The sequence below is a fragment of the Schistocerca cancellata genome, chromosome 7 (assembly GCF_023864275.1).
Source record: "Schistocerca cancellata isolate TAMUIC-IGC-003103 chromosome 7, iqSchCanc2.1, whole genome shotgun sequence".
Lineage (NCBI taxonomy): Eukaryota > Metazoa > Arthropoda > Insecta > Orthoptera > Acrididae > Schistocerca > Schistocerca cancellata.
The window spans coordinates 422,825,523-422,845,770 of record NC_064632.1 but is presented as its reverse complement, the minus strand read 5'-3'; positions in this window follow the sequence as shown (position 1 = coordinate 422,845,770).

The following is a 20,248-nucleotide window of genomic DNA, read 5'->3' as shown; positions in this document are numbered from 1 at the left end:
ATATAGGATTTGTCAAAGTATTTACAAGTTTAGACCAATTTAAAATAAGTTAATTCTTATACACATACATTTACAGACTTCTAGTTAGAGACAATCGTTAGATTTACTCCTGATCTACAACACTTTTTTTTTACAAAGAACTAATTAAATAATGTAATGCCACACTGTTCACTCATATCTCACTATCAGTCACTGCACACCCTATACACACATTGTTTCATAACACTTCACTCACTACACAAACAAACACACCCACACACACTGGTTACCACTGGGCCATTTTCTGTACCACAACTTCCCATTTGCTATCCTGAAAAACTGAGTCATCATCCCTCTATAATGAGTGAGATGTTGAACTCAGAAAGAGGCAGAGGTATTAGAATTGTGCTACACATAGCTTGGGGGTAAGTTTTCCTAGAAAAGGAAAAAAGAAGGAAAAAAACATAGTTTGAAGGTGTTAAGTGGAATGTTGGATGTTTTATAATCATTATGATTATTTATTTGTATAACTTTTTTTACCAAACACCTACTCTGTTTTCTCTAAGTAATCCTACAATATATAAAATGTATTGCATAACAGGTTCTTTTTAGCTGCCTTTTTAAATAAGTGTATTTTTGCAATTTCTATAATCTCTTTTGGTAATTTATTTTACAGTTTTATTCCTCGGTAGAAAATGCTGTTTTGAGTTTTATGTTTATTTTTTCTTGACAAATGTAAGTTGAGTCTAGCTCTTCTCCCATGGTCATGAACAGAGCAGTTTGTTCAGTAACAACCAATGCTATTTTTGATATGTACAACTGACTGGTAAATGTATTCAACGGAGCAGTTAAAATCTGCAGTGTTTTGAACAGATCTTTACAATAAACTCGACTACTATTTTTGGTTATTATTCTTATGGCTTTTTCCTGGAGTTTGAAAATTGTGTTCATATTTTGTCCATTCGTTTCCCAAAAAAGAAATCCATAGCTAAGAATTGAGTGTACATATGAATAATATGTAACTAAAAGACATTGAATATTACACACTGATGACAGGATTCTAAGGGCATAACGTGCTGATGACATTCTGTGTGCAAGTACCTTTGTGTGTTCACACCACTTCAACTGCGACTCAATATTCATTCCTATAAATTTTGCATTTGTTACACAGTCTATAGAGTGCCATCTACATTTAATTTAACATTGTCATTTTTCCTCTTCAAACTGAAATTCATGGCATTAGTTTTGTTTATGTTCAATGTCACTTCATTACTTATTGACCAATCATAAACTTCCTTGAGAATTTCTTTTGCTTTCTCGACAAGGAGTTCTCTTGTTTTCTCAGTGACTATAATATTGCTGTCATCAGCGAAGAGCATATTTTCACCCTGAGCAGCGCTACTGGGGAAGTCATTGATGTGTATCAGGAATAGTATTGGTCCTAATAGGGTACCTTGCAGAATCCCTATATTAATGTTTTTTGATTCTGATAAGTGTTTTACTAAATGATGAAATCTATTTGATGGATGTGTTATCTCTATTCTTTGTACCCTATCTGATAGATATGATCGAAACTAATTATTAGTTACCCATATTATTCCTAATGCTTCTAATTTATTTAATAGAATCTTGTGGTAGACTGTATGAAACGCCTTAGAAAGATCCAAAAGAATGCCTGTGACACACTCATCTTTATCAAGAGCATCAAGTACAACTTTTGTGAATTCTACTATGGCCGACACCGTATTTTTTCCACTTCGGAAACCAAACTGTGATTCGCTTAAAAGTTTGTATCTTTTCAGCTAATTCATTAATCTGTCTTTCATAATTGCTTCTATTATTTTTGAGAATGATGACAACAGGGAAACGGGCCGGTAATTTTCTATGTTCTCTGCATTACCTTTTTTAAGCAAAGGTACAACTCTTGTCTGTTTTAACTGCTCCGGAAATGTCTGCGACGTGAAGGATTCATTTATTATATTTGTTAAGGGGCCTTTTATAATCTCTACGCATTGTTTCAGTACACACATTGGTACTTCATCTATGTCTACTGCCTTTTTATTTTTTAGTTTTAGAACATCTGTATTGACTTCATTCTCTGTGGTTGAAAGTAACATAATTGTATTTAGTGCAACACTATTATATTTGTTTTGGAGAATTTTTGCTGTAACTTCTCTGCGATACTTGAAATATATCAGCGATGAACCAGCTGTGTGGAGTTGCTTGCACGTTACGAGATTGAGCGTGACAATCTTTGGTCGAATTTCGTCACAGGTGATGAAACACAGGTTCATCGCCTCGAAACGGAAACAGAAAGTCAATTTACGGAGTGGCGCCACATCACCTCTCCTCCAAAGAAAAAATTCATAGCCGCGCTCTGATCCCATAAAGTCATGGCGACTGCCTTCTGGGACTCGAAGCGGTTATTCCTTTTGTGTTGTCACGTTGTCACTGTAGACTTTCACCATGGGAAGCAAGGAGCGGATGTTGTTTTGTGGCCGGTACCCTCTCTCTATAACACAAATGCAAGCATGTATTCACAGCGTTCTTTATTAACTTACACAGAGAGATGATTAACTTAAGATAGTTCATGTGTTGTGGTACAAGCTCTTCCTCCATAGTCCACGTTTGCCTCCCTGCTGGTGAAGTACACGTCCCGCTATGCACACTACTCTGGTCGCTATTTGATAACTGACTCTGAGCTAGAGGCTGAGCTAACTGCGACTGCGACTCCCACTGGGCTGCGACTGATGACTCGACTCGTTGACTCACTGGATCACTGACTGGGCCCTCCGGTCGCGGTGGCGATCTAAAGACTGGCGGTCGAGAGGGCATTGTCGACGCGTTGCTTGCGAGTCTCTGTTTGGTCTCTTTATGATAGGCGCGTTGCTTGCGCCTACTATTGATCTTTCGCAACCTCTTTGCCTCCCTGTGTGCTGGCGACAGCTTACACCAGCACAATTCCGTTTGATGCCCTTCCTCATGGTGCGACAATAAACTCTGAAGTGTGGTTTGCTCAGGAAATTGAAAAAGCTACTTCAGCCTGCTAATCGCAAAAAAAAAAAAAAAAATGCAAAATACCTTGTCCTTCTTCATGACAACTCGTGGGCTTACACAAGTCTGCGCACCCTAGAGGAGCTCACAAAACTTCATTGGACTGTACTTCCGCTTCCATCCTACAGCCGCGATCTGGTACCTTCAGACTTCCCTCTGTTTGGACCAATGAACTATGCACTCCGTGGAAAGCAGTACGTGGACGATGGGTTCAAATGGTTTGAATGGCTCTAAGCACTATGGGACTTAACATCTGAGGTCATCAGTCCCCTAGACTTAGAACTACTTAAACCTAACCAACGTAAGGGCATCACACACATCCATGCCCGAGGCAGGATTCGAACCTGTGACCGCAGCAGCAGCGCGGTTCCGGACTGAAGCGCCTAGAACCGCTCGTCCACAGTTGCTGGCTTGGACGATGGGGAGATTATTGATGTAGCAAGACGTTGGCTCCGACGTCGATCACTAGAATGGGACCATGAGGTCATACAGGCCTTCCCAGTAATGTGGCGGAGGCCTGTCGCACTGAACAGAGATTATTTTGAAACATAGGGTTTTGCAGTCAAAAGAGTGGGGAACAAAACTAGCTACTTTCAGAAAAAAGTGATGCATTACTTACTGAATGTCCCTCGTAAAAATGCCACAAAAATCTTCTCTTGTAGGCACTGTATGAACCATTGGCGGAGACTAAATGTGAAAATAAATTATCCTCCATTTATAAGAATGTTCATAAAGACTTCATAAAAATAAATAACTCCATAAAATCTCGATGTTGAACACTTTGGGTCTGGTACAAACTGGACGTTTAACCCATCCCAAAAGTGTTCCTCTAGGTTCAGGTCTGGATTCTTGACAGATCAGTCCACTTCAGGAACGTTGTTGTCCAAAAACCATTACTTCACAGATGCTGCTTCATGAAAGGATACATTATCGTGCTGATACATACAATAATTATCTCCGAATCGTTCTTCTGCTGTACGCTGTATGAAATGTATTCACATCCTTCTGCATATAGTGTTTTCTTAAACCAGTAAGAGTACCGCATCGTAATTACGAAAAACACCGTCAAACCCTAATACTATTTGCTCTGTACTTCACTCCTGGCATTTCACGTGATGTCAAGTAACGTTCAAACCCTGATGCTCTCTTTTCGTCTGAAATGCTCATCGTATTTGTCTCACTTTTGCACATGATTGCACTTCAGACAAATATGTTCATAAAATACTTCATATCACTTAAGTTTAAGTGACACATAACAAATTCCTCTTTTTCAAATTTTTTCTGGCTGTTGCCAGTCTAGCTTTTGCGTCGTCTCTGCTCCGACATAATCAGTTAATTTCCTGCACAAAAAACCAAACTCATCTACTACTTTTATTGTCTCATTTCCTAATACAATTCCCTTGGTATCTCCTGATTTAACTCGACTACACTCAATTACTCTTATTTTACTTTTGTTGCTGTTCACTTTATAATCTCTTTTGAAGACATTGTCCATTCCGTTCAACTTCTCTTCCGAGCCCTTCGCCACCTCTAATGGAATCACAACGTCACTGGCAAAAATCAAAATTTTCATTTCTTTTCCGTGAATTATAATTCCCTTACCAAATTTCTCCTTGGATTCCTTTCCTACTTGCTCAGACTGAATAAAATTAAGAATAAACTAACATCTTATTTTAGTCCCTTCTTAACTAGTTATAGATTCTCTTCCACGTCCTTTGACTCTTACAACTTCAGTCTGATTTCTGTACAGGTTTTAGATAACTTTTCTTTCCATGCATTTTCCCCCCTACTTCAAAATTACAAAAGTTCACTCCAGTAAATCTATTCCAGTCAATATTGTCAAAGTCTCTTCCTATATCTACAGATACTATAGACTTCAACTTATCCAATATGCTATGTCATAGGATCAGTACTGCATCACGTGTTCCTTCGTCTCTCTGGAAAATGAAATGATCTTCCCTAAGGTTGTCTTCTATCAGTTTTCCGATTCTTCTGCAAATAATTGTGTCATTATTTTGCACCGATGATCTATGAAACGTATTCGATTGTATTCACATCTGTAAGCACTTGTCTTGTTTGGAATTGGAATTACGTATGACATTCTTCTACACTGCATAGCACAATTAAAGTGTCACTTTTGTGAAACTTCTTAATTGTCTCCCGGGTACGAAAAAGTTTGAAATTTAGCTCAAAGCTGCCTAATGCCTTGCGCTGTCATCCTCTGGCTCGGCGACGCTTAAACCAACAAGATGCAGACACATTCCAAAAAAGGGCCAGAGCTCAGAGGTGAGGTGTAGTCTGGGTTACTGGCGACGTATTGGCAGCAAATTTCATCACAATCCCGTCCACCTCCTCCATAGGCGTGCCACACAGTAGTAAAGTAGTCACACCACCTCTTACCACTTTTCATCCCTTCTTTGCACGTCTCTGCGATGTAGATCAGAACTTTAGAGATACTTCGACTGCCACTTAGCTGAGTGGCACTCTACTGCTGCTCTAGCACCTGAGTGTAGACTTTAGATTCCGCATGCCGCGCCCGGGAGGGCGCGAACAAAGGGCTGAAAAAGCATAAACACCCACTGCTGCTTTGTATCACGTTCAGATTTCGTCAAATGGTTTTGAATAGTCCCTAGTTGTTCCATCCTGCATATGAGAGCAAAACTATCGGTCGTTCTACACTCGAAAGGGGTCAGGACACATTCATTGGGGCTGCAGCCACATTATATCCTTAGAGAAGGGTTAAACGTCCAGGGGGTGACAGCACTGTCGAACTTTGTCAAGGACGTTGTCCTGTTGCTCATCGCACTACGAACTGTCATTTTAGACTGGGAAATGCATGGGAGTCAACACCTCAGAGGATCGATGATTTCATTGAAGCCCTTTATGGCACCTCCTAAGGTATTTACGTGCCGATTTTGTGCAGCGATGTGTCTGAAATGATTGCGTAGGCCACTCATAAGAAAATGTTGTGATTTCAGTGCTGGGCGTCGCGGTTGTGATCTCCATCGCAGAGGCGGAAAAAGAAGGGGTGAAATAAAGGGAAGCTGGAGTGTGCGACCTCCACATAGCGTGACACTTCCACGGACGCATTGGGCAGAATTGTGACGAAATTTGGTGCCAATGTGACATCATTAACCCACCTTACACCACACGTGGATTTTCTTCTGCAGGTTTCGACACCTTCCGGGACCGAGGATGATGTCGCAGGGCACCACGCTTTTCGCTATTACAGAGGAAGGTTAAAGGCAATTTTGCGCCAAACTTCTGCGTCGCAATGGCACACAATTACAAGGTTTCAAAAAGTGACCCCTTAATTGTGCCGTGGAGCGTAGACGTCTAAGTGTATTTCGCCTTCTTCGTATACCTTGCACACTAGGTGGAATAGTTTTGTCATGACTGGCTATTCCAAAGGTCTTAATATTTCTGAGGCGATGTCGCCTACTCCAGAGTCCTTGTTTCAGCGCTCTTGCAAATTATTCTCAGAGTATCATATAGCCAATCTCATCTTCATTTACTTCCTTTTCATTTGCCTTCAAGTTAATTTCCCTTTTATAGCCTTTCATCTTTTAGCTTTCCTTTCTTTGATTAGTACCGGGCTGGCATCTGAGTTCTTGAGATTCACATAGTTGCTTCTCTTCCCTCCAAAGACCTAATTTTCTATAGGCGACAGCTGTCTTCCCCCTTTCGTCATGCTTCTACAAGCTTGCCTTTGTCCTCTAGACATTCCTGATGTCATTTTTCCCTGTCTGACAGTCTCATTTTTTAGATGTTTGTATTCCGCCACCTACTTCATTTGCTGCCTTTTTTTATTTTCTCCTTTCATCAGTTAAATTCAATATTTCACGTGTTATCCAAGGATTTCTACTAGGCGTTGTCTTTTTACCTATTTGATCCTCCGCTGCCTTCACTATTTCATCTCTCGATGTTACCCATTCGTCTTCTCTTGTATTTGTTGTCTTTGTATTCCCTGCTTCAGCCAAATGTTGCCTAATGTTTCCTTTGTAACTCTCAGCAATCTCTGGCTCCTTCAGTTTATTCATGTCCCATAGCCTTAATTTCCTACCATTTTGCAATCGGTTTCTATCTGCAGCCAATAACAAATAAATTAAGGTCAGAATTCGCGTCTGCTCCTGGATATGTCTTACAAATTAAAATCTAATTACGGGATCTTTGTCTTACCGTTATACAGTCAATTCGAAGTGTTTCCAGGTTTTTCTTTCCACATATACAACCTTCTTAGATGATTCTTAAAGCAAGTGTCAGCGATGACTAAATTATCCTGTGTGCAAAATTCTTCCAGATGATTTCCTTTCATTCCTGTACCTACACAAAATTCCGTCTCTCTCAACTATCTTAATAAATTCTGTTTTCTCATCAAGTATTCTTTCAATCTCTTCATCATCAGTGGACCTAGTTCGCATACTGATTTGTACTACTGCAGTGGATCTTGTCTTAATGTCTGTCTTGGCTGCGTTCACTATGCTGTTCACACTAGGTTACCTAGTCCGCGCCACAGCTCCTACTGGAAAACTGTTTTACTTACAGAATTTTTTATCCAAGCGGCTGTTCTCATGATTAAGTCATACAATAGAGCTATCTGCCCTCAGTATGTCTGCAAAAATAAGTACCACTCATATTGAAATTTAAGTTTTGAAGTCGTATTTGATTACATTATTTTATAATTATGTTACTCTGAAAACTTTTGGCTAGTTGGTTAATTACGAAACAAATAAATATGACTTGAAATAGTTCTCATTTTTGCTGCAATCAATCCTTTTCAAGAAAGTTGCATTAAGAACAGAAACAAACCATAACCCCTCGATAAAAGTGGACGATAAGAAGGATTCCGTCCAAGGTTTGATTAAGAAATGACCACTTCATGACGCTCTGCCCCAAACAGCAGCAATCACAATGGATGAAGTCATCAATTGGGGTTCGAATTCCTATTTTATTCACCTTATTCTAATGATTCAGCGACAGCTGACTTTTCGTACAGGTTTTTGAGTGAAGAGGTTAACATGATCCAGGTAACACATGAGATGAAAAACTAGCAGATATAAGTCAGGAATCCTCGAAGGGTACTATACTATACGGAAAGTAAGTATTTTCTTTGAAAAGATTATCTTCTTGCTGGGATTAATATTTATGAGCACGGAGGATTGCAGAGAACTTTGAATCCGCGGTGGAAAAGTAGCATTTGATAGCAGGGAGACTGCTCCGTAGCTCTTATCGAGCTGGCAGTTGTTGCTTTTGCTGTTCTTGGCGGAGTCCTACATTGTTTCCTGTAAGTCGCCACAGATAGTGGCCTTTCTGCAGTTTGTCCTCGTTTTGTCTCTCCTCTTTCCCTCCCTTACTCCGTTATCTGTAACGGCTTTTGTGACGCTCTTTGACTAAAATACCGAAGTCTCTTTCTTTCCCTTACTTCTAGAAGCTTAGCCTCTTCAGTAAAGCGTTCTCTCCCACTGTAACTTACACTACTGATTTACACAAACTGCTCTTATCCCATCCTGTCTCCTACATTAACTGAGCCGTTGTCAATTCACTTATTGAACCATTGTTTGTGGGCTCAGCGAAATGTTCTGGGACCTGTTATGAGTCTCTTTGTTCTGGTCTTGATTCGTGTCTGCTCTGTTCCGCGTTTTGTCAGTATTCACAGGCAGATGATCTTATTGCCACTATTTCAAATGGACCAAATAACTGATTACCGTAATTAAACTTTGTCAAATACACTCCTGGAAATTGAAATAAGAACACCGTGAATTCATTGTCCCAGGAAGGGGAAACTTTATTGACACATTCCTGGGGTCAGATACATCACTTGATCACACTGACAGAACCACAGGCACATAGACACAGGCAACAGAGCATGCACAGTGTCGGCACTAGTACAGTGTATATCCACCTTTCGCAGCAATGCAGGCTGCTATTCTCCCATGGAGACGATCGTAGAGATGCTGGATGTAGTCCTGTGGAACGGCTTGCCATGCAATTTCCACCTGGCGCCTCAGTTGGACCAGCGTTCGTGCTGGACGTGCAGACCGTGTGAGACGACGCTTCATCCAGTCCCAAACATGCTCAATGGGGGACAGATCCGGAGATCTTGCTGGCCAGGGTAGTTGACTTACACCTTCTAGAGCACGTTGGGTGGCACGGGATACATGCGGACGCGCATTGTCCTGTTGGAACAGCAAGTTCCCTTGCCGGTCTAGGAATGGTAGAACGATGGGTTCGATGACGGTTTGGATGTACCGTGCACTATTCAGTGTCCCCTCGACGATCACCAGTGGTGTACGGCCAGTGTAGGAGATCGCTCCCCACACCATGATGCCGGGTGTTGGCCCTGTGTGCCTCGGTCGTATGCAGTCCTGATTGTGGCGCTCACCTGCACGGCGCCAAACACCCATACGACCATCATTGGCACCAAGGCAGAAGCGACTCTCATCGCTGAAGACGACACGTCTCCATTCGTCCCTCCATTCACGCCTGTCGCGACACTACTGGAGGCGGGCTGCACGATGTTGGGGCGTGAGCGGAAGACGGCCTAACGGTGTGCGGGACCGTAGCCCAGCTTCATGGAGACGGTTGCGAATGGTCCTCGCCGATACCCCAGGAGCAACAGTGTCCCTAATTTGCTGGGAAGTGGCGGTGCGGTCCCCTACGGCACTGCGTAGGATCCTACGGTCTTGGCGTGCATCCGTGCGTCGCTGCGGTCCGGTCCCAGGTCGACGGGCACGTGCACCTTCCGCCGACCACTGGCGACAACATCGATGTACTGTGGAGACCTCACGCCCCACGTGTTGAGCAATTCGGCGGTACGTCCACCCGGCCTCCCGCATGCCCACTATACGCCCTCGCTCAAAGTCCGTCAACTGCACATACGGTTCACGTCCACGCTGTCGCGGCATGCTACCAGTGTTAAAGACTGCGATGGAGCTCCGTATGCCACGGCAAACTGGCTGACACTGACGGCGGCGGTGCACAAATGCTGCGCAGCTAGCGCCATTCGACGGCCAACACCGCGGTTCCTGGTGTGTCCGCTGTGCCGTGCGTGTGATCATTGCTTGTACAGCCCTCTCGCAGTGTCCGGAGCAAGTATGGTGGGTCTGACACACCGGTGTCAATGTGTTCTTTTTTCCATTTCCAGGAGTGTATTTTAAAGGCCCTACATGAAACGGTACTCACCATCGGAGCAGACGAAGACAAAGGGAGCAATAACATGCCTGTGGCATTTAAACAAAAATGAAGAGTGTTTTCTGCACCCGCGGTTAGTGGATCTAGTTCTGTTGTCCTGAGACTTATTGCTTCTCTAATATTTTGAAAACTCATACAAGTTTCCATTTCGTGTTATTGCGAAACTCCACTGATATAAGCGATTTCGACAAAGGTCACTTTGTTGGGGCGATGCGGCTGGAAACGGAATCTCTGAAACGGCGAAGCTGATCACCTGTTAGCGTACTGCTATCGTGAGTACCTGTGGGAAGCGGTTGAAGGATGGTGCAATAATGAGCTGGTCGCATGGTTTTGGACGATCACGTCTCATCACAAAACGCATAGGTCAGAGTATCCCCCACTGTGTAATCCAGGATAGGCAGCTATCTGTGGCAGAGCACAGTGCCGGTGCAGACACAAGTGTTTCTGAACACACTGCTCAAAGGCCTTTGTTGAACGTAGAGATCCACATCACACGGCCCCTACGTGTCGCATGCAGTCATGACCCAATGACATCGTCAGTTATGACTGCATTGGACACATCATCACTGAATTTTCACCGTAAATCGATAGAAACGTGTCGCCTGTCGAATAAATCGCATTTCCTGTTACACCACGTTGATGGCTGGTTCTTTACACGCCATCGTCCATGCGAATGACTGCACTAAACATGCACCGCACCACAGATGCAGGATGCTGAGGGCAGAATTATGCTGTGGGGTATATTGAGCTGGGCTTCCGTGGGATTTGTGGCGGAAACTGAAGACATCATGACAGCAGGGAGCAACGTGAACATTATTGCGGGCCACCTGCATCGCTTCAAGCTTGAAGTCTCTCCCTACGGCGATGACATCTTCCAGCAAAATAACTGCCGGTGCTGCAAAGTCAGAATAGTGCTTCAGTGGTTTGAGGGCATTATACCGAACTCATACTGATGTTTTGGCAAATAATGTGCATGTTCTGTACCCACTGGTACACATATCGGGAGCCAGCTGCGTGTCCGTAAAAGACCATCCCGCAATTTGCGGGAACTGCTTGAACTGTGCTTAGACATCTGGTACCACATACTTCTGGAGTCCTGGTAAGCACATGTAGAGTCTATGCCAAGCAGAATCTCTGTTCTACAGTGTTTGACAAGTGGAACAACACGCGATTAAACAGGTGGCCATAATGGTTCAAATGGCTCTGAGCACTATGGGACTTAACATCTGAGGTCATCAGTCTCCTAGAACTTAGAACTACTTAAACCTAACTAACCTAAGGACAACACACACATCCATGCCCGAGGCAGGATTCGAAACTGCGACCGTAGAGGTAGCGCGGTTCCAGACTGAAGCGCCTAGAACTGCTTGGCCACACCGGCCGGCTGCCCATAATGGTTTGGCTCACCGGTGTATAATGAGCATGTAGATACTGAGCACTAAACAACTATATTTGACCGAAAGAGTTGCCTGCCGTTTTGACTGCTATAGTGGTTTGATAAATTTTTACACTTAACTGAGTTTCAGCAGGACTTACTGTGGGTCTGGAGGAGGTTTGAAGATCTTCCTCAATAATGGTCTAACGCCTTGAACGTGAGGCGTCTATCGTAGTGGATACCTGTGACCGAAGCAAGCCACACGTGTCCGTGAGAGTATGTGAGAAATGTTTTATTTCACAGGCTGTTTATATCCGTTTAAGTGGCAGTTGGATGCTAATCATTTACGGATTACTAAAAATCACAATCACTTGAAATTAATAAAAACGAGGATATTCGTCTTTTTCACTACTCTTGTTACAAGTTAAACACAAATTTGAAGAAAGAAGTAAACATCTCTGTCTACAATACTACTCGTGTTACTAGTGCTTAATAACACATTCCTCTATAGAGTAAAAGTCTTTGTCAGAATACAATTAGAAATACTTACTTACCTGTTGTAAAAGAGGAAGATGCAACGTAGAACAATATTTCCTACGATGACACTTGACACATCTATGGTCTTCTCTAAACGCGACTGCAGGATTCCGCTGTAGTTATTCATTTCTTTATTTTTCATAATTGCAGCCTGTTATCTGAAAAGCTAAAATAGGTATACAAATTACACCTGCTTGGATAATAAAAAATGAATGTCTTAACTATTTATTTCTGATAGTTAATACTGCTATAAGCACTACAGAATCTATCAGCGTTTTGTGTTTGTTTATTTGTTTTGGTGCATTCAGTGTGTATGATCTGGCGTAACCACAAGCGCCGGAAAGACGAAGACGAATGGAAGATCAGAGAAGGCAGTGAAGTAACGTCGGCCAATGGTGCGCGGAATTAGTCCGCTCCGCGCCAGGAGAGACATCTGAAAGAAGTGAATATAAGCACCGCTCCTGCCAGCCTCGGAGCACCACCTCCTCCCCCTTACCCAGAGTGGCTTCCGACCCTCCTTCTCCGCTGAAGAACAACTCCTTAACCTCGTTCACCTTCTCTCCCTCCAGCTCAACTCCCGTCGCTCTGCCATTTTTGTTTCCCTCGACCTCCAAAATGTCTATGATCGTGTATGGTATCCTGGTCTCCTCTTTAAACTCCAAACCTACTCCCTGCAAATCAATTTTGTCCGTCTGGTCTCTTCCTTCCTCATGCGCCATCCTTCCTATGTCACCCTCCACAACACCAACTCCCGTATCTTTTATCCCACTGCTGGCGTCCCCCAGGGCTCTGTCCCCTCCCCTCTCCTTTATCTCTTTTATACAGATGATATGCCGAAGCCACCCCCACCTGTCCACCTTCTCTAGTATGCTGATGACACCGCCTTCCTGGCTCTCTATCCTGCCCTTCAATGGTCCCAACGCACCCTCCAAACCCACCTTAACCAGTTCATCACTTGGTGTAACTGGTGGTTCCTCCGTCTCAACCCCTCAAAAACCCAGGCAATCAGCAAAGGATGCACCACCCGCTCCTTCCGTCTCCATGATTTCTACCTCACCCTTCATGATCATCCCATCCAACTCACCCCCACCCTGAGATACCTTGGTCTCACCCTCGACCGTCACGTCACCTGGACCCCTCACCTCCAAACCATTCAGCAGAAAGCCCACTCCCGCCTCCGCCTCCTGAAACTCCTGACTGGCTGGGCATGTGGATTGCATCCTTCCACCATCCTCCACACCTACAAATCCCTCATCCATCCTATACTCTGTTATGCCAGCGTTGCCTGGATCTTCGCACCCACCCGCTTTTACAAGGCCCTCCAAATCCTTGAACACGCGCTGCTGATCACACTCGGAAGCCTCAGGCCACCAGTGCTCTGCTGAAGCCAGGATGCCCTGTGGTTGAGATGAACTCGTCGCCTCTCAGCGCCCCAGCGTGGGCACGCCCACGGAGCCACATCGCCGTGAGGTCAGCTGCCGAGGGCTGTTGCACCGACGGCTGGGAAGCCGTCAGTCGCGATATCCGCGAGGTACCGTCGTGGACGGACCACGTGCCGTGGGGCCAGGTTGCCGTGAAGTCCGGGGGTCAGTCCCCGGCGGCGCCTGTGACCAAGACCGCGCTGCGGCTGGTCCTGCTGGAAGTTCTCGCTGTAGTTAGCCAGCCATGGTGCCGACTGAAATCGGGCTGACCTCCAGAGCTGCAGATGACATTTGGCAGCGAACGGATGACTCCTTCGAGCTGGAACACACCGAGCGGGGTGGCGCAGTGGTTAAACACTGGACTCGCATTCGGGAGGACGACGGTTCAATCCCGCGTCCGGCCATCCTGATTTGGGTTTTCCGTGATTTCCCTAAATCACTCCAGGCAAATGCCGGGATGGTTCCTCTGAAAGGGCACGGCCGACTTCCTTCCCAATCCTTCCCTAATCCGATGAGACCGATGACCACGCTGTCTGGTCTCCTTCCCCCAACCAACCAACCAAACGAGCTGGAACAGACTTCTGGAATCGTCACCTACGACGATTGAAAATTCGGACATGGACCACGTCTGTCCTCAGATCCAAACTGCTTCCTAATGGCTTCTGTCTGTTGCTGCCTGCGCTCCACTATTTATATCCGGCAGAAGGACGTTTTTACCATCGGTGGTGGCTTTTTGTTATTACTCCCGCAGTATATTGCAGTGTACCTTAGCGTGCTGGGCTCACTTCCCCTTACTCAGCACTCTCCAGGCTTCACTCGGAGCTCGGTCTGCGTGCGTCCTTGCGGCAGCCTGTTGGTAGACTGCGGCTGTCAGCAGGGCTATCTGTGCCTGCCTACTTCGCAACACCTCTGTCGCCCGCATGCCTCTGTTTTGCCATTCTCCACTGCGTGAAGCAATGCTTACTACACGTGGCTGCAACAGTATGTTGTCCTGCCCTGTGCCTGAAAAAATGGTTCAAATGGCTCTGAGCACTATGGGACAACTTCTGAGGTCATCAGTCCCCTAGAACTTAGAACTACTTAAACCTAACTAACCTAAGGACATCACACACATCCATACCCGCTGCAGGATTCGAACCTGCGACCATAGCGGTCGCATGGTTCCAGACTGTAGCCAGACTCGACCACTCCGGCCGGCTGTGGCTGAAAGTCCATTAATTTTGCCATACTAATGATATGAGATCTTTTATTACCTTTTTCACTGTAATTAGAGGAACTTTAAAAGGTGATGAAATAATTACCAACACAAATGACCCACAGATGTATGGAGAGGTTGAGCACTTTCATTCGTTGTTCCAAGTAGTCCCAGACATTTTCTGTGGAACTAAGGCCAGATGATTTACTGGATCAATAGAGTTGCGTTCCTCAAACCAGAAACATATCCATACAGCCCTGTGAATACAGCTGTCATCATCTTGGAAGACGCATGTGCACAGCTCACTCATCATCAAGATGATTACCGAGAACGATGATGTAAACATCCTGGTTGATGTTCACAGTTACATGAGCCCAAGACATGATACGAAAAACAATCATAGCGACCCATCTTCCTGCGCACATTCCATAGAACCGATTGGAACACTGAGAGATAACACCTAGTAACTGATTTAATTTCGCGCTTACGACGGGTCCGCGCCTACTCGTCATCATCGGTTTTCCAAATTTGTGACATATGTAGGGCTTGACCAGAAGTGGAAGTGACACAGGTGGGAGCTCCAGATGGCAAGGAGTTTATAAAAAAATAACAGCATTTTTGCGTGGGTTGGGCGAGATATGAGCCTACTTTCGAGGCAACAGTTGGCGCAGCGTAAAGCGTACAATTCGAGGATCGCGGGGACGAGTCCCTGTACGGTAATTATTGTTTTTGTTTTATTTTACTTGAACCGTAAATAATCCGAATTAATGCTTAGTGTATTGTATTTATTAATATTTTCAGAAAGGGCATGAAAAGGAAAGGCAAAGGAAAATTTGATCGATGGGTATGTGGCAAAATATAGGAATGTCGACATTGGTTCATCAGAATCTGGAAAACTTAACAATAGTCTTATATCAACAAAAAAAATGAGTGGTATGATGAAGCCTTACGCACAAGAGAACAAATCTCTTTTGTTAACTGACTCGTGGGAAGGACATACACACACTACCGTCACATTACCATTCTGGACTCTTTCTGCGACGCCAACCGCTCCCTGGAAAGTACGCAAACTTAAATGACTCAAGCCTCGCCCGACCCTCGTCAAAAATGCTATTTTTTCTAATCGCTTGGCCATCTGGAACTACCACTTCTGTCATTCTCACTTCTGGCAAAGCCCTGCATGTACCAAAATCGTTGTTGAGTAGGCGCATAGCTCTTGTAACTGAAGAGTAAAGGGAGCGGGTGACAGGGTGGTGAAACGAGAATATGGGAAAATCGGTGTATTAGAGACCAGAGGTTTTTGGCTTTCCATATAATTTATCGTCATTTATTTGACGACGTAAGTACAGCTCTGCAGTGCTGAAACTATGGCTGAATGATGTTCCAATGAGATACTCGTAGGTTGGACGAAGATGGACAAGTGCAGAATTCTGTGCTAACCAGCCTTCTCCATCTTTAGAATTTCGAACGATCGACACAGAACTAGACTGTATAATGTCCAGAGCACCTTCACCTTGCCCAGAGGTAGAGATGTCATTATACCGTCCCATAGTCTTCCACTTCCTGACGGACAGGGTTTGGAAGCAAACGTGTTTAAGTAAGACACACGGATATTCTATGTAGTTGGTGAGAAGTTGCTCAGAAAAATGTTATCAACTGTTTTAAGGCCTTACGCATACCTACATCTAGGGCAGTGACGCTATTTAAGCTTAACATCGCAGATTTAAGATCACATATATTTTTGTGACTATGTGTTAAGTAGGCACTACTGAACACTTGGGTCGTTATAAAAAAAAACTACACTTTAAAAGTATGCCTTCCAGTTGTAATTGCAGTTTAAGTCATGTTGACGGACTTCCAGACAGAGTCTGGTGGCGATTCTCCAATGTTTCCATATGCTAATGTGTTCAGTTTGGAAGGTTATCTTAGTTTCGAATCTTTGTGTAAATGGAGAACAGAGGTTCAGGCAGTCCAAATGGTAGAACATGAAGTGATCTATCTGGGGCTAGCAACAACTCATGTATTAATACATGACCAGATGATAAGCTGCTAGATACGCTGTATAATAAACAACATTCCACTGCCGCGACATACGTCAGCGATGGAAGCTCAAGTGAGTGCCTGGTGTTACGTGGCCAGTCTATTCCGGTACTGTCCCCCAACATGTATTAGAATATCTTATACATAGTCGATTACAGATGGTGCATAATAAATGCAACCGAGTTTCAGTACCTCTAGTGACTTTTCCTTTTATTACTCTCTGCTCATTTCACTTTTTAGTACGATGGAGGGACTGCCCAGTTGGAAACCTATGGACTGGCTACCGATAGATAAGAACCTTTTTAAGAGGAACTGACTACCATAAAAATGTTCCAAACCCGGGGTGAAGTGACAGTCGCAGGTAGACGAACAACAACAACCAGAGAAAACTCTTGCCTCTGGGGAGATCATGGACTAAAGACTTGCTGCCGAACGACTGATGAGGCGAGACTTGCAGTAGCACAGAAAAGTGATTGCGTGCTGTGGGCGGGGAGGGACCTGAACTCAGGGCCTCCAGGCGCTACTGGCGCCGCCTTTCGTATACTGTTGCCAGTGTGATTAGATGCGTCATCGTTGCAGTCGGCAATTCCGTATGGTCGCGATTTTAGTCCACCTCGTTCAGGAGCCAACTGTTCTGTTTCAATACTTCGCAGATGGTTAGTTTCCTTTCAATATGCGCTTTGGCGATCTGACGAGTGTTCGATCCTATTTTTCTGTAATTTACTAACCATGCTTACAATCACTTGTAGTACTCGTGTATTAATTACATATCTTTGAATTTATCGTGTCCACCCACCAGTGTCGAAGCTACAGTTTACCAGTAGAGCCCCCTTGTCCAAGTATTCAATTGTGCACATCATGTGTTTTACTCCACGATAATACCTGACTGTTATAGTGGCCAGTTGTTCCTGTTATAGATTATATGATCTCTCCTCCCCCGCTCCCCTTAATATGTGTATCTGCGTGCTGTGCTACCCATATTGTCATGTTTGGTTGTGCCACTCCTATCAATTTCCATTCAGAAGGCGTTTCCGTTGCGTGACATTATTAATTAATTTGCATGCCCATATAGGGTCCTTTTATTCTCTGTAGATGATCGGAGATCGTACTTTAGCGTCACAGTAGTATGCGAAACAGCACTACCGATACCTCACACTGGGGTACCAATCCTACACCGTCTACAGCAGTCCACAGCACGCAGTGCGCTCTTCTAAGGGGGTCATTAATATTTTCTACATCTACATCTACATAGATACTCTGCAAGTCACGACAGGGTGCACATTGGAGGGTATTTTATATCACTGCTGGTCATTCCCTTCCCTGTTCCACTTGTAAATGGAGCTTTGGAGAAAGGACTGTCTATACGCTTTCGTACGTGTCCTAATTTCCGGCATGTTGTCCAACGCGAGATTTACTTTGGTGGCAATAGAATTGTTCTACAGTCAGTCGCAAACGCCGGTCCTCTAAACTTCTCCAATAAATTTTCGCGAATAGAGCGTCTTCTTCTCTCCAGGTATTTCCATTTGAGTTCTCAGAACATTTCCGTAATACTCGCGTGTTGGTCGGACCTATCAATAACAAATCTAGCAGCATGCTCCTGGACTACTGTAATGTCATTCTTTATTCCCGCCTGATACAGATCGCCAAGACTCGAGTAGAGTTCAGTGGGTCGTAAAAGTGTCGTGAAAGCGACCTCCTTTATAGCTGAGCTACACTTTCCTAGGATTCTCTCAATAAACCAAAGTCGACCATTCGTCTTCCCTAAAACCGACATTACAGTTATCAGCCAGAACATTATGACCAACTACCTAATAGCCAATATGTCCACCTTTGGCACGGATAACAGTTATAACGCGTCGTAGCGTGGAAGCTATGAGACTTTCGTAGGTCGCTGGAAGGAGTTGGCACCACATCTGCACGCAAAAATCGCCTAATGCCCGTAAATTTTGGGGGGATGAGGGAGATGAGCTCTGACGCCACGTTCAGATGTAGTCGATCGGGTTCAGATCAGGCGAGTTGATAGGCCAGCACAGTGTTCCTCTAATCACGCCATCGCCCTCCTAGGCTTGTGATATGGCACATGTCACTTGAAGAATAGAGAAGCTCGGAGGGAACTGGACGTCACATGGCAAGGCAAACTACTGGGGCATCGTTCAACACCAGTATATCTGGGTGTTACTCTTGACCAAACTCTGTCCTTCAAGAAACATTGCCATAACACCAGACTGACAGTTAGTTCACGGAATAATATCTTGAGGAAGCTCACATCCACCGCCTGGGGAGCAAATCCTCCCATCCTGAGAATTTCGGCTCTTGCTTTGTGTATGTCCGCTGCAGAGTATGCTTCACCTGTGTGGAGTGCATCCACTCACAGCAAACAGGTTGATATTGCAATCAATGAGACCGTCCGAATCTTGTCCGGATGTATGAAGCCAACTCCAGTCGATAAAATCTACCCGACTGTTGGAATAGCTCCCCCCACAATTAGAAGGGATGTTGCTGCTGATGTAGAGAAGGCTAAGCAAACTTATGATCCCCGACACCCACTGCATGATCATCAAGCTGTAGTCCGTCGACTGAAGTCGAGAAAGAGCTTCATCGCCAGAACTCAATCACTAGAGGGAACACCAGAGTCTAACCGTATCACCAGGTGGAAGAGCAAGCTACCACCTGATATCCCTGTAAAGGAAGAGCTAGCTCCAGGAAACGACTTGCCCTACCCTACTTGGAGATCGCTCAGTCGTCTTAGGGTGGGCGTTCCTCTATGCAAGACCAACATGCGAAAATGGGGCATTCTTCCAGCTGATGGAGATACATCCTGCGAGTGCGGAACAACACAAGACCCGGCCCACCTGCTAATTTGTCCTCAACTTGAACAACCCTGCACAACACAGGACCTGATCGAGGGAACCAACAAGGCCATCGGAGTTGCTACCTTCTGGAAATGCTGACCGGACAAGGAAATGAATGAATCGTGTTGAAAAATGACACTGTCTTCTCGAAACACGATCGACATGAAGGGGGGTATACGTGGTCTGCAACCTATGTATGATACTCTCTGGCCGTCATGGTGTCTTGCACGAGCTAAACTGAACCCACACGAATATTCTCCAGAGCATAACGAGCCGCCGCCAGCTTGTCTCTGTCCAGCAGTACAGATGTCAAGGAGCTGGTCCCCTTGCAGATGACGGATTCGTGTCCTCCCGTCGGCATGATGAAGAAGGTATTGGTCTTCATCACACCATGTAACGCTCTGCCAAAGCACCAACGTCCAGTACCGATGGTCACAAGCCCATTTCGGTCGTAGCTGCTGATGTTGTGGTGTTAACATTGGCAAATGAAAGGATCGCCGGCTATGGAGGCCCATCTTTAGGAGTGTTTGGTGCACTCTGTGCTCAGACACATTTGTACTCTGCCCAGCATTAAAGTCTGATATTGGTTCCACCACAGTAGGCA